The sequence below is a fragment of the Gobio gobio genome (assembly GCF_949357685.1).
Source record: "Gobio gobio genome assembly, chromosome: 20".
Taxonomy (NCBI): domain Eukaryota; kingdom Metazoa; phylum Chordata; class Actinopteri; order Cypriniformes; family Gobionidae; genus Gobio; species Gobio gobio.
Window position 1 is genome coordinate 7,469,040 of NC_137113.1, and position 15,801 is coordinate 7,484,840.

A 15,801-nucleotide genomic window follows, 5' to 3' on the forward strand; every position below is an offset into this window, starting at 1 on the left:
TCACAAATGGGACTGATCTGGTCCTTTAATCGGTTCACTGAATAAATTATCTTGTTAATAACTTTTTAAACTGTTTAAAATATTCAGTTTATGTGAATATTACAATAACCTGCTGAAGGGCAAGATTATAAGTGACCAACGGCTTCAATTTCAGGGCCCTATTTTATCGATCTAAGCGCATGGTCTAAAGCGCAAGGAGCAAGTGCACTTAGGGCGTGTCCTAATCCACTTTTGCTAGTTTAACGACAGGAAAAATGGTCAGTGCACCCATCACATGGTCTAAAAGGGTTGTCCCTATAGTCTGTTAATGAGTAATGGGAGTGTTTTGGGCATAACGTGCAATAAACCAATCAGAGTCTCAACTTCCATTCGCTTTAAAAGCCAGTTGCGCCATGGCGGATTCGTTATTTACATGGCGGAATATGCGATTGGAAAGACTCAACGCTTTTTATTAAAGGGCACCTATTATGCAAAATTCACTTTTACATTGTGTTTGAACATAAATGTGCATTGGCAGTGTGTGTACACAACCACCCTATAATGGTAAAAAATCAACCCCCTTATTTATTTATTTTTATCCCCATAAATCATAAACAGTGTCTCAGAACAAGCCGTTTGCAGATTCCTGGCAAAGTGACGTCACGTTGCACAAGCCCTGCCCCCTAGTGTTGATGGACACTGTCGTATTAGCAAAGACCCTGCCCTCAGAGAGCTGTACACAGTCTGCCATGTTTATCTCCTCACCAGAGAATTTAACAGCAGCATTAAAAGTGCCCTCGAATGAAAAATTTTATTAACCTTGGCATAGTTGAATAACAAGAGTTCAGTACATGGACATCACATACAGTGAGTCTCAAACACCATTGCTTCCTCCTTCATTTGTAAATCTTGTTTGTGAAAAACACCAAAGAAAAATAGGCGAATCTTAACATAACACTGACTGTACAAACAAGCATCACGCGAGGATAGCGAAAATCGCAGATCATGGAAATATATGTTATGTTCCAGGCTGTGCAGGGGATGTGAGGACTTTTCATACCCTTCCCACAGAACAAAACTGTCAACAGGCATGGTTGATGTTTATCTATAATCGGATACCGCAACAATTTCATTCAAAGTTGTTCGTTTGCTCGGCCCATTTCACCATAGACAATTTTTCTAACCTGGGACAATATCAAACAGGCTTCGCTCAGCGTCTGATACTGGAGAAGCGTCAACTCAAACTATATTCCCGCAAGCAGTAAGTAGTGATTTTATCCACTTATTGACAGTCTAAATTTAAACAATAAACAATTACTGATTAAATGTAATAGTTTCTTAGTGAGACAACATTAACGATAATATCCCCTGTGTTGTCTAGATCCAACGCAAGATGCTAGTACAGTAACAATAGGAAACCTCAAGGAGCATACATAACAGTTTGACAAATGTCAAATGACAAAGGTTAATATTATTTTATATTCCACCATTTCTTCTGCATACTGCCAGGTTAAGGCCTGCATTTAATGTTGACATGCATTTTTTCTTGTTTGAAACCAGTTTGCTCTGAAAAGGAATGCCGCTCAACAGGAAGGAGAACTCGACCGTGGCAAGGAACACAAACTCCATCAGATGACCGAAATGAAAAGAAAAACCTAGGGAGAAACAAGACTCTGTTAGGGGGGCACTTCTCCTCTGGCCAAATGAACAGACAGTGATTATGATTACAGCCATAGGGTTCTGTGCCAAGGACTTGTCTCGTTTCTGTGGTATTTGCTGTGCCAATGGCTGTCTAGTCAATGAGGTCTTCGCAGGTGTTCTGTCCCTATGGCTAGTCTAGTTGTCATGGGCTGCGTACGAAAACCTAGGCAGCTGACTCGTTGCCTCGCTGTCTTATCAGACAATGGCTTGTAAGGCAGGGTTTGTGCATGAAGGCACCTCATAAAACAAATTTTGGACAGACTTCTTAGGCAGTGTAACCGTTTAATGAGCAAAATGGATAGAGCTTTGGTGAGAACTAAACAAATATTTAATTACTACATTAGTAATTTCTCGCTAGAAAAGACATCAGAAGTGGTAAAATGTTGGTAAAACAAATTTGATGGTTACGTATGTAACCCTCGTTCCCTGAGGAGGGTTTCGCTTAGAAGCCTATCAACTTCGAGATGTAAAAAAGCGACCAATGGTGATGAAATGCCATGGGCATGCAGAATTTGCATAGCGTAACTCCACCCCACCTCGTGGGTATATAAGGAAGTACGCTGGCAATATCGCATTTATGTTACCTGCTGAGGAGCCGAGACTGAACTCCCGGCCGTTGAAGCGGTACAGCGGAAGTGGCAGAGGGACGTTACGTTTCTGTTCCCTCCTCAGGGAATGAGGGTTACATACGTAACCGAGACGTTCCCTTTCGTTCAGTCACTCTGAGTAACGTCAGTGACTGAAAGAATGGGAGTCCCAATCTAATCCCGCCACTCGGCTGTCATCCAGTGCCCTGCGTAAGTGTGAGTTCCTTGTCGTAAGACTAGTATGGACGAACGATTCCAACTTAACACAGGAATACCAAGGTACACTGGGAAGCATATTCCACGTGGAAATACACAACAAGTGCCTGCCTGAAGGGGGGACTTAGGGATACACATTTGACCCTCGAGGGGGCTGCATATGGATGAACTCTGGGGTAACCCGCCGTAGGAGGAAGATTTTTACACCCCAGGAGTGGCAATGGCTTGCCAGGGGAAGACACATGCTCAAGGAGGCTTACAGTGGAAATACACACGTGGGGGTTGCCCCACGGGGGAACCATGCAGATGGGTGCCTAGCCAGACACGAGGGCTGACTGAACCGGCAAGCCTATTGGTGTCGACATCAGAATTGCTGGAGGAACTCAGGGCTTCCGGAGAAGCACACCTGAGGAAAATATCGCACGTATCCAGTCTGTGGAGTGGAATGGTGAGCAAGCGAAGACATGAGAGGACACTGGCTCCACTGGGGGGTTATAAACCTGGCGAATGTGTTGGGTCTGCAGCTCTGCAGATGTCTATAGCGAGGCGCCATGCGCCAGAGCCCAGGAGGAGGCCACACTCCTAGTGGAGTGTGCCCTCACCCCTAGGGGGCATGGGCGGCCCTGCAACTGGTAAACCAAGACAATGGCATCCACTATCCAGTGAGACAACCTTTGCTTGGAGAAAGCTCTTCCCTTCAGCTTCCCACCATAACAGACAAAGAGCTGGTCTGAGGTCCTGAAACACTGCGTCCTGTCTACGTAAGCGGGGAAGGCGCGTACTGGACAGAGCAGTGCCAAGGCTGGGTCTGGCTCCTCCAAGGCAGCGCTTGCAAGCTCACCACCTAGTCCCTGAAGGGAGAGGTGGGAACCTTGGGCACACATCCAGGCCCGAATTCCAGGAACGCTTCGTCAACCCAAAATGCCTGCAGGTCCCCTACCCTCTTGAGGATACAAGGGGAGAGCGAGGAGGATTCAGTCTCCTGGTGTAGTAGGAGACTGAATCTAGGAGGTGTAATTTTCCTTTATGTGCAGTGATATGGTTAGCTGGTGATGTTCCTGTAAGCTCATCAGGTGATGCAATCAAAGCTAAGATTGTGTTTTTGAGCTTTGTCATCCCATTTTAAAATATATTATACCAAAGAACATTTTTATGTAATGATATTTCATAATAGTACTGCCTTTACTGCATTTTGATCAAATAAATGCAGCTTTTGGTGAGCAGAAGAGACTTTTTTTTTTCAAAAGCATTTAAAAACTCTTATTGCCCAAATAGGAATATGTACAAGGAAGTGTATGTGCACTGCATACTTTGTGGGAAAGTACCTACATTCACTACATGGTTGTTCTTTTGAGTTTTATCCATGTATGCTCTGTGGTTTCAGCTATTGTTCATTCCTACGAATGCAGCTGCATGATTCTGTTTTCCATTCAGTATCTGAAACTACAATGTTATTCATTCAAAATGTTTTCTCTGCTTATAAGGAGAATACACTGGCTTTTGGGGCCAGAAGGAGATTGTAAGTAGTTTTTCAAAAAGTATTTTATAAGTATGTTTGTTTTACAGTACAATATTGTCAAAGTGAAAATGCCCACAGAAAAACTGACTGAGTATGTGTGAGATAAAATATATTTTACTTTTTAAAAGTGAAAGTTGCATTTTATTTATTTATTTATTTATTTGTATATGTTATTAATATCAATTTTGAAAATAAAACTATATATATATATATATATATATATATATATATATATATATATATATATATATATATATATATATATATATATATATATATATAAGGAATAATTGACGACGGGCCGTTCAATTATTAGAATAATAATGCACACCCGAGGTGGTGATGCGGTCACGACGCGAAGCGGAGTGGCCGTTACACCTCGGGTGTGCATTATTGTTCTAATAATTGAACGCCCCGGAGTCAATTATTCCGCTTATACTACGGTTACCACACCTCAAAACATCGATCCGAAGATATATTTAAAGGGATTCGTCCGTTTTTTTGTACTTAAATAGCTATTGTGAGTAGGACTATTTCTTCCGCGTCTCATCCAACGGCTCTTTTGCTAGTTCCAAAACGTCATTTTAAAGCTGTTAACGAAGGCTTGATCCGTTGATAGCATTCTTCTGCAGTTATTAATAAAGTTATGAGAGAGAGAGAGAGAGAGAGAGAGAGAGAGAGAGAGAGAGAGAGAGAGAGAGAGAGAGAGAGTGCTTGTGTGAATTAGGCTCCCTCTGTGCGTCTCTAAACAATGTCACGTGTAGCCTTTAAGTGTCTCCAATATATGGGCTAACTGATCAAATCGTCAGGGCAGCGCTGACACCTTTCTGTGCAAACTGTAGTGTGTGTGCGAGCATGTGTGATTTCAGTAATGAGACAGAAAAGCTTGCCTTTGATGTCCACTTCCGTCTGTTGGTTTTCATCTGGACTGTGTAATACTGCTGCCGCCCAGTTGTTGAACGTTTTATATTCACCGTAAATATTAAGATTTACTTTAGGAAAATCGTCTGTCATATTGTTGTTTTTTAGTCCGTTATTACAGTTAACTATGCGAAGTGATATGGAACTGTAATGCGGTCAAGAGCTGCCTGGAACTACGTTCGCTGTGCATCTCCCAGAAAATAATTGCACACCTCAGAACGTTCATCAGCCAATCAGATTCAAGCATTCAACGGCCCGTAGTATAAATATATATATATATATATATATATATATATATATATATATATATATATATATATATATATATATATATATAAATTATTTAAATTATATAAATTAAAATAGAATCATAAACTTTTTATAGTCAAGTCAAAAGTTAACCTTACGGCTAGGTGGTGAGGTGTGTCAAGAATGAGTTTCTTTTTATATATTGTTGACAGGAAGTGTGTTTTTTTTGGGGGGGGGGGGAGTATTTGAAGGAAGGATGTTTCTTTGGAAAAAATTGTGATGTTACTTAACAGGAAGGGGAACTCCCTTTTTTGTCTGCCACTCATATAAATATACGCATACATGCACATGTTACTCAACACACAATCCTTTTTTTTTTAAATCAGTATAGACTCTCTAAAGGCATAATATTTTTATACTGAGCTAATGATACTTTATATCCCTTAACATATCCTTAACCATACCCCTAGAACTCTCACAGAAAATGTTAAACAAATGTCAAACATCATTTAGTATAAGCGGTTTCCCTCATATTGTCATAAAAAATGTCAGGTTTTACTGTTTGTGGGGAAATTTGGTCCTCACAATCTCAACAAGTACACACGTTGATCACTTAATTATAATTTGGCCTAAAATTTAGCAATTCTTTAAAAATGCCTATCTAACCAGCGTGATGCAATAAACAATTTATTGACACAATTATTGTTAAAGGTCCCATGGCATGGCATTTTTCTATTATTTTATAGTGTTTCCTGAGGTGTACTTATATTGTTAGTATGATTTTTACATCATAAAATGTCATAATTTAGAAATAAAAGGCATTTTTTCTATACTGCTGTTTGCCCTGTGGCTGAATGACCTGCTTCAAGAGGCGTGTCTGCTGTGAGACTTCAGTAAAAACGCCCACTGTTGTGATTGGCTGACATCTTTGCATTTTAAATGAGCGGAGGGGGCGTGGTTTAACGAGGCACGAGCAGGCACGAGTCTGCCAGAGACGGATGGACCTGTGTTCACTTCTCATCAGTTCTCTCAGCATGTCTCAGTTCAGGGTGAACTGTTGTAGTTACTAGCATATACTTCAGGTTATTAGTTTATTTCTAGTTGGAGGGACTGTCACTCATGTCAGAAAGTTAGTAACTTTAGTAAATTATGGATCAGCGCTGACTCGAGACGCGAACCATTTAGAACGATTCAGTCCGATTTGGTGAACTGGTTCGGTTCACTAAAAAGAACCGATTAAAAAGAATGATTCGTTCGCAAACCGGACATCACGGAGACGGAGCGATTGCTAACAAAGTTATTTATAGTAACTACTGAGTTATGAGAGCGCTGTCTGTCAGCGCGAGTTTATTGTGTTTGTATCTGAGAGTTCTGAATAAACACGAGTCCCATTTACGCCGAGTCCGTCTTCATCATTATATACAGCAATGTACCATTACAGCGAGATGAACGAGTTAGTAAGTGTTGAGTATAGCATTATTTCTAGATATGTTCCAATCATAGGAAAAGCGTCAGTGACGCGCATTGAGTAACTTACACAGCGCAAACAAAGACACAACAGCAGTAATCGAATGTAATCCAGTTTATTGTGGGGAAAGCTGGCTTGCCTAGCCGGATACCCTCACGCTTACCCCCCTTCTGCTTAATCTCACGCGTGCGTGAGGTTTATCTCTAAAGTTGTGGCTCTGCCGATGTTGATCAGAAACTCCCGACTGTACGCACATTTAAGAACAGATAGACGCGACGAGGACGTACAAAAAGACTGACTCACAAGATAGAAAACACGAAAACACCGTTCTGTCGGGAGAGAGAGAAGCCGCAGTGTGTGCACGAATAATAAATAATTAGCTACACATAAGAAATCACTGATCACAGATCAGAAGGAACTGAAAAAAGACTTCTGTTTTCATTTGTACATCCAAACACTGAGAAACTGCCAGCGTTCACTCGTTCACAACCAGAGCCGGATTAAATAAATTGACTACACTAGGCAGGCTGCATTTTTTGGGCCCCCCTCCATCGATGTTATTTATGAATTGAAATCTGAAACTTACCAAAGTTACTAATAAAAGTGAATTCACATTTTACATAGCCTAGTCTTTGGTTACAAATTGGTTGTGTTGTATATTAAACAGTCTATCAGACTATTTTTTGATATTCATTATTTATACGTCATTACATGGCTCTATTAAATGCTATTAAATTATCCTCATCCACTGGGAGTATCATTGTTAAGGCAGTAGTACCAGTAAATAACCAATAGGTATCAGTAAACTGTGTAAATAGAGCAAATATCTTATTTGCTCTGTTTACATTTAATCAACACATTTAATTAAGATTTTCTGCAAAATGCAATAGCTTACAACATTTATAAATGTTGTAATTAAGAACAAGAAGGCAAACATGACCCCTTCACATTCATCAAGACCATTTAGAAACTGTCTAACAATAAATAATAATAAATATAAGGATGGAGGATTTAAACTATGGAAAACTAAAGGTATTCAGACTATTAAAGACTTGTATATGGATGGTATACTTCTTACATTTCAAGAATTGTGTGATAAACACCAGATTCCCTCAAAACTTTTTTTTTTTTTAAATATTCACAGCTTAAAAGTTTTATGTCTTCCAGGTCTACAGATATTATGTACATTCCCCAACTTTCATTAATTGAGGAAATAATTGAAAAAAAGAGGTGAAAAGGGCCAATTGTCAAAATATTATAATGTCTAACTCTAAAGAGTCTGCTGTAGACAAATTAAACGCATGGAGGAAAGCCATTCAAGAATAAATAGAGGAATTTGAATGGACTGAAGCATGTTTAAAGGCGCAAAAACAAATCACAAACACGCAGCTTAAATTATTACAGTATAAATGGTTGACAAGGGTTTATATAACACCTGAATAACTCAATCATATGTCTAGCAATATTCCTGATATATGTACAAAATGCCAAAATTATAAAGAAACTCTAATTCACTGTCTATGGGAATGTTCTTATATACAGAAGTTCTGGAAGGATGTCATAAACTGTTTGTCAGAACGGTTTCATCTTAAAATACCAAATTGTGCCAAACTTTGTGTACTGGGAATATATCCTACAGGTTTCTCACAAACAAAGAAACACACTAGACTATTGGACTTTGGATTGTTACATGCCAGAAGAGCCATTGCTGAACTGGAAGAGCATGGAAGCACCTTCTATAAAACAATGGATAAAATAACTTTCAGAGTGCATTGAAAGGCTGACTTATATCTCCAAGAGTAAAATAAAGGACTTTGTACAGTTATGGGAGCCATACATGATTATTATATCATAAAGTAGGGCCATGCCATTATTCTTTTATTGATTTATTTCTTTTTTTACATTTTTTTAAATCTTTTATTATCATTTAGAATTACATTTTCTTGTAACTTAATGCTGCGTTCCGCGCTAAACGCGCCTTCCGCGGCGCGGGACCTCCAGACGCGCGTAAACGCGCCTTTCCCATTGACTTAACATTGAAATCACTCGCGCCAGACGCTCTATTCGCGTTTGGTGTGAACGCAGCATAAAACTTGACACGGAAATATTGTTTAACTTATTTTCCGCCGCATCTTCCACCGCGTCTTCGGGCCGTGTCTCCGGGCATGGCTCGGCCTTTGGCTCTGCTGACTCGAGCAGGTTCACAGCTGGCGGACGGTTAATTTTTAGTTTTTAGTTAATTAATAAATATTGAAAATAAATTGTAGATAGGACATTTGTACATTTTAATTTTATATATATATATATATATATATATATATATATATATATATATATATATATATATATATATATATATATATATATATATTTTTTTTTTTTTTTTTTTTTTTCCCTCTGTCTGGGCCCCATCCCGCCAATCGGGCCCTAGGCACGTGCCTAGTTTGCCTTTGCGTTAATCCGGCTCTGTTCACAACCCATGATCTCTCCAGCGTTTGCATGGGCGTGCCAGATTCTCTGGGCGGAGGAAAGGGAGGTAACCGTTCCTTCTTGGACGTCAAACCAGGAGACTTCAGGATTGGCTAGTCTGGCCTGTCATTTTCTCAAAGGCAGAGAAAGACAGCCAGAACTCGGTTTTACACCGATCAACATTTCTATCCACTTGGGGACAATATTCAGAAGGGGAACTCATATTAATGTTGAAATACCTCATAAAATGAAAATTTCATGCCATGGGACCTTTAAGGGTATAATAATTACATAAATTATATCTAAATCATTCCAAATTATTATTGTTATAAATAAGCATTGTTAAAAGCCAGACGTTTAAGTCTTTAAAAACCATTTGCTATGTAGTGACCTTTAAAGTGTCATAGCAAATGTGCCATATTGTTTCGAAGCTTCGAATCAATCTGACACCCGTCTCTACGGCGCCATCTAGTGGTAATTTGCATGTGTTGATCTGAAATACCTTGACAATGATCCATGTAAAAAAAATTGTTTTAACATCTGTCTGACAACTACATGATCATGGTTTTGTAACCTGTAGCTTCGTCATTGTAAAGAACTATATATATTTTGTTTTTTATACAAAATTAACATGAATAAAATAAATAAAGCCACAATGTGTCACATTTGTCACAAAACATTTTTATTAAAAAATATGAATTGCTCTGCTGTTGAAGGACTCAGCCGACTTCTTTTTTTACATATAATTTCTCCAGCCTTTGAAAAAATCCTCTCACAAGGGACACTTGTTGTTGGCATGCACAAATATTTTTGGATGATGTAAATACATGGATGATGTATTGTTGCAGAAGGCTAGCTGCCTATCACAATACACACATCTCACTTTATTTGGTGCTTCCAAATGGAAATGCCCCCACACCACAGATGTACGGCATCTCTTGCGTGCAGCCTCCATTTTTATATATTCTATTAATATATATATCTATATTCAATTCAATTCAATTCAATTCAAATTTATTTGTATAGCACTTTTCACAATACACATTGTTCAATTCTCATCATCATGCATCATCATGCTGTTGGTCACGCCCGTTCTCGTTTGATCGTGGACATTAGTCCGGAGTTGGTGGCCGTGGGCCTGTACCATGATGGTAGTTTGACAAACTCAGGGTTACAGGATTAGTTTCGAGTTGACAAAACCAAACCAATCTATTCAGGCTTTGTTGGTCATGATGCTGATCATCAACTTTCTCTGTCAACTCAGGCTTTGATCCTGAGTTTAGGAGTTTAGCTGTGACATCAGCAGTGAACAGCCAATCACATGCTGTGGATCAGTAAAACTGAGATTCACTTCTTAGGAGAGAAGCAGTGTGATTCACTTATATCACTTATAGCAGTGTATATAGGCTATCACCTATGAATCTATATCTATATAATTCTATATATCTAACTTATGCTGTGCTATTTATGTGTCACTATCTAACTTAGCCTATATGAATGTGTCACTATATCTATCCTAACTATATGTCACTGTCTATACCTATCAGTCAATATATCTAATTTAAATCTAGCCTAAATATAACTAACCAAAGCGCACTATAAATCTCACTGCTATCACAAAATCACTGTTATCACAAAATCACTCTCCTTTCACAAAAACCCACGAGGTGAAGATGGATTTACTTCACTCTTAAACTGTGGGGAATTAGTTTCATACAGATGTGTGACTGTGTGGTTTGTTCCCGCCCCCTTAAATCAACGCAGTTTCGACAGGCGCCACCTGATGAAACACTAGGCTTGTTTGAGATGCGCCTCGCCTCGCCTGAGATTCAGCCGAGACTAGGCGGCTGCAGTGAGGGAAGGAGTGAAAAAAGTGCAGGCAAGACGGACAGTTCTCTCTTCTCGTAGTGGATCAGACACCTGCGAGATCAAAGGCGGATATCGCGGGATTCACACTCGTGCGCTTTGTTGCTGATAAACTGGATGTAATTTAAGTTCTGTTACTTTTATATGAAAATAAATATTATGACAAGACACCCAAAGTTTTTGTTATTTATTTCCATTCGAAAGACGTGTTTATCAATCATTTTTACTTTAATAAGGCCTACATACATGTTTGTATATATATATATATTTTTTTATAAATATGACAACAATCACATAACCCACAGAGAGATCGCCTTTGTTAGAGAGTTTGGGAATATTCACACATAAAAACATGATTTCAGAGTTTTAAAATCAAACATTTTGAAAAAGAACCATACATCACTGTTGTTTAAACCAATAAGCATTAAGCTGTGTCGTCAGCAAGTCGTTTCCCATCATGCTTTTGCTCCGCGCAGTCGGTGGAGAGCAACTGCGCTCGACTGCAAAATCCGACACATCCGCCTTTCGCTCGCGAGAGTTTTTTGACATACGTCGGCATGGCATCAGAGCAAGGCGGACCGCCCTCGGACACTTTTCTAACCGGCATGCATCTCGCGCTGATCACCGGTGATCGGTTCTGCGCAGATTTCGCTCATCTCAAACAAGCCTACTCTGAAGCTTCATTTAGCCATAGTCACGTGTTTCAAATCACAGTTCGGAGCAGTGTTTCAAAACATCTGCGCTTCGGGATCTCGGCAAAGCCCCGAAACATCTGTTTCGCGTCTGCCATCCCTACCTAAAACCAAGCGGCAACCTCCCGCAGTTTCTGTTAAAGCCAATACGGAAGTGCCTCAAACTGCAATTCATCGAATGGCCGCTAGGGACAGGATCCAGAAGGGAGCAGGATCTCATTGAGCCCCATGTTAAAATGGCCAACTTTAGAGCAGAATAAAACATGTTTACAGCCTGGTACAAATTGTGCTTTTGGTCTATACGGCTCATTTTGCCCTTCATGACAACTGTGAGGGGGGTGAATTTTTTTATAACTCATTCGTTTACATTATATAAAGCCTTAAAATTCTGCATAATTAAGGGCGTGGCCATTTCGAGTGACAGGTGGATAGCCATTTATCTGCTGTCTGTTAGTCATCGCGTCACTTAAGCTCCGCCCACGTCCCGCCTTTTTGCCCATTTTCTGTTATCCGGGAGTGATGCGCGATGACGCGCTGCCAAGATGGCTCGTCCCTACTTTGCGCACTCGGAGCCTGCTGCATCTACAGTCCCGCACCCTGAGTCCCGCATTCTCAGGCCCCTCGTTTTTCGAGACAGCGCCTTCTATCAAATTGGATCGGGTAAACAATGCAATTGCAATGTGAAGGATTCAGGCCGAAACGTGATTATCATCAATTTTATTTAACACATTTATGTCTTAATCAAACCACTTTATAGCTGATCGATACACCAACATGAATAGCTCATTTAATATTTGTAAAGATAGTTTTTTCCCGAAAATATTTGTATAGCTTAGCTAGCCTTTAACCTTGGACTTTTTGTAGACAAGCCATGGTAAAATCCGATTAAAATTAAGGTAGACCAATTAAATACATCGAGTGTGTTAATATCAAAGAATCATCATACATTTTTTAATCAGATTTACAGTTTGACCTTTTTTTTAAAATGACCTTTTATCTTAAAACTATAAATTGAATCAATTGATGTCAGATGGAGTAATTATTTTACTTTATATAATTTATGTAGCCTACTTAAATGAGTAGCCTACTTATAAAACTTACATATTAAAATGAATCCATGTTAATTAAACTGTGATATGAAGTTGTTGAAATGAAGGATCCTGCAAATGGTGAAATAACTGTATCTGAATATATAAATATTTGAATATATATATATATATATATATATATATATATATATATATATATATATATATATATATATATATATATATATATATATATATATATATATAAATGTATATAATATGAATAAGAAATAATGTATATAAAATAACACTAACAATAACTAACAATAATTTTTGTTTGGCCCACAGGATTTTCTCAATGGGAAACCAAAGTGGTTCCCCCAAAGCCACGTGTGCCAGTCTACATGGACAATAAGCAACAGCAGCCATTCTTTTTGAACACCTCAAAGCTCTGCTGGATAAGTCTAAAACTCAACTGAACTTCACAGATGAAGTGGAGTTAATTTGTAGTTTTCTTTTCCTGAGGTGGGCCCAAACATGTTTGTCAATTGAACTGTTTCTATTATTGCCATTCATTTATTTATTGATATGGACAGGCCATCATTCATGGCCTATGTGAGATGCAGGCATTGTCCTGGCAGGAGCTGAGGAGGTGTTCCTCAGTGGCCTTACTCATCACCCTAGGTATGCTTGTAATTTGCATTTGCAAAAAATATATAATTTATTATTACACAATATTTTTGACAATGGCAATTATTTTAGTGAAGTCGAGGAATTTGACTGAGCGATTGCCAAACGAATGAAAAAACAGTCACCTACCAGAAAGTAAAGTTATTATTTTACCTTATGCAATTGAAGATGAAAAGTAAAGTCACTAACAAAATTCTTTCTTACTTTTTTGTTTTCTTTGTCCTTTTTACAGCAACATGGTGTTTAGGTGATCGTTAAATAAAGTACAGAATTGTTTATTATTGGTGTTTTGTCTATTCTTATTTGAGTTAAGCTTTGCATTGCATTCAAAATATCAAAAAACAGGGTTTGTAATGTTAGCATGGTATGTTAATTAGACCATTAGCATAGGTTGAACTGAAAGAAACATTGGAATTTGAATTAATTGAGGCAATATAATAATCACACAATATTAATATTAATAATCAGATAGTTCAATCTGTAATTGTATCTCTTCCATCAGTAATTTTCTTTCAATTAGGCTAGCCTACCACCCACACTCAAAAAATAACTAATGGGTAATTTGTTAGTCAGAGAACACAGTGTGTTTTTTGGCACATGCACTGAGCAGGGAACGCAAATATGTTATTTTGTTATTATTTTGTGTGAATTTATTTGGAAAACTTTAAAAGAAGCGAGACCGTAATATTGCATCCGGAGTCTGAGAATGCGGGACTCTGTGTGCAGGTGTTATACGATCTTCCGAACAGCAGGAGGCACTGTCTCGAAAAACGAGGGGCCTGAGAATGCGGGACTCTGGGTGCGGGACTGTAGATGCAGCAGGCTCCGAGTCTGCAGCTTCATAATGTTGAATTCAGAACGGCTCATCAGAATCCTATGGGTGACGTCACGGACACTACGTCCATATTTTTTTACAGTCTATGCCTAAAACCCAGGATTGGCACTAATTAAGCATAAACATCTGGCTAGCCAGCTAAACTGGCTTCATGGTATAAGCCCCTGGTTTGAGTGAGCAGACACAAACATTGTGCTGTCCGGCAGTACCGCTATGTCTGGGTGCGCATGGACATGGTCTTGTGAGCAGTGCACTGCAGATGCAAAGAGCTTGGGTCTGCATGCCGTTGGTCACGCCCGTTCTCGTTTGATTGTGGACATTAGTCCGGAGTTGGTGGCCGTGTGTGGCAGGCTTAGTTTATTGCTGTATTTGTTTTTGTTGTATTTTCCTCAGCTAGCCAGTCCCTGTATGTGCGCGCTGTATGCCTCCAGCGCAGTGAGAAGTTAGGGCTGTGATGAACTGGAGGTGCTTTTTTTTTGTTTTCCCCCTTTGTCTTTATTTGTTTTTGTTTGTATGCCATTGCCCAGCCTCGTGTTGCCAGCTAACCTTTATAACGTTACCCTTGTTATTTATGCTTTGAAACCATATGAATTATTTACATGAGATTTATGGTTGCCGTGGAGTGTATGTTTTCTGGTTTGGAGTATATGTTTTTTGAGTGTTTTTCCTTTTGTGTAATATGATTTTGGGGACACTTATTTAATTTGTTTTTCTCTTTATTTTGAATTGTGTGATTTAAAGGTATAGTTCACCCAAAAACTAAAATTCTGTCATCATTTACTCACCCTCAAGTTGTTCCAAACCTGTATGAGTTTCTTTGTTCTGCTTTTGTTCTGCAAAATTGCATGCTTTCTTTTTAGGGCACACATCTTATAAAGTAAAGTTGACCATCTTTTTTAGTAATTACTAGCCTGACGTCGTCATACTCAATTCTAGTCAGAATATGAGTCTGATACTGCTCCGTTGGGCTGTGATTATGGGGCGTGTTTCAACCGAACCAGGAAAGACCTCAATTGGATAGACCTACAACCAATCAGAGCAACGGAGCGACGCATAACGTTAGTTGTCAAATGTCAACAGAAATGGAAGCTTCAGCTTAAGTTCTGCCAGGAAGACTTAATCACTTTGTCACTTAACTTCATCTCTATCCAATCACGTCTTCATATTTTCTGTATAAAGGTCGTACTTACACATGTTTGAGTTCGCAGATGCCGATGCGACAACAGATGACGAGCCGGATGTTCCGTAGCGGTCGATCGCTGGTTCTATTATTTAATTAATTAAGTTAATAATGTGCATACAGTGGCATTCTAAGTCCATGTCAGCCTATCATTCTGTTCACTTGGCTGTCGCGGCAACAGACACGAGTGCCTTCACTAAAGAGAGCAAAATTGCGCGTTCTGATTCAGAACAATCACTTTCATGGAGGACAATCTGGGCATGTTATCAAAAGACACGGCTGTGATCTTTATTGTCATCTGGCATCATCACTACATCAGCATTCATCACAGTGATATATGATTTTGCATTCCGATGCCGATTGGGTGTAGTATTTACTCTTTCAATTTGGTCGCAAGCATG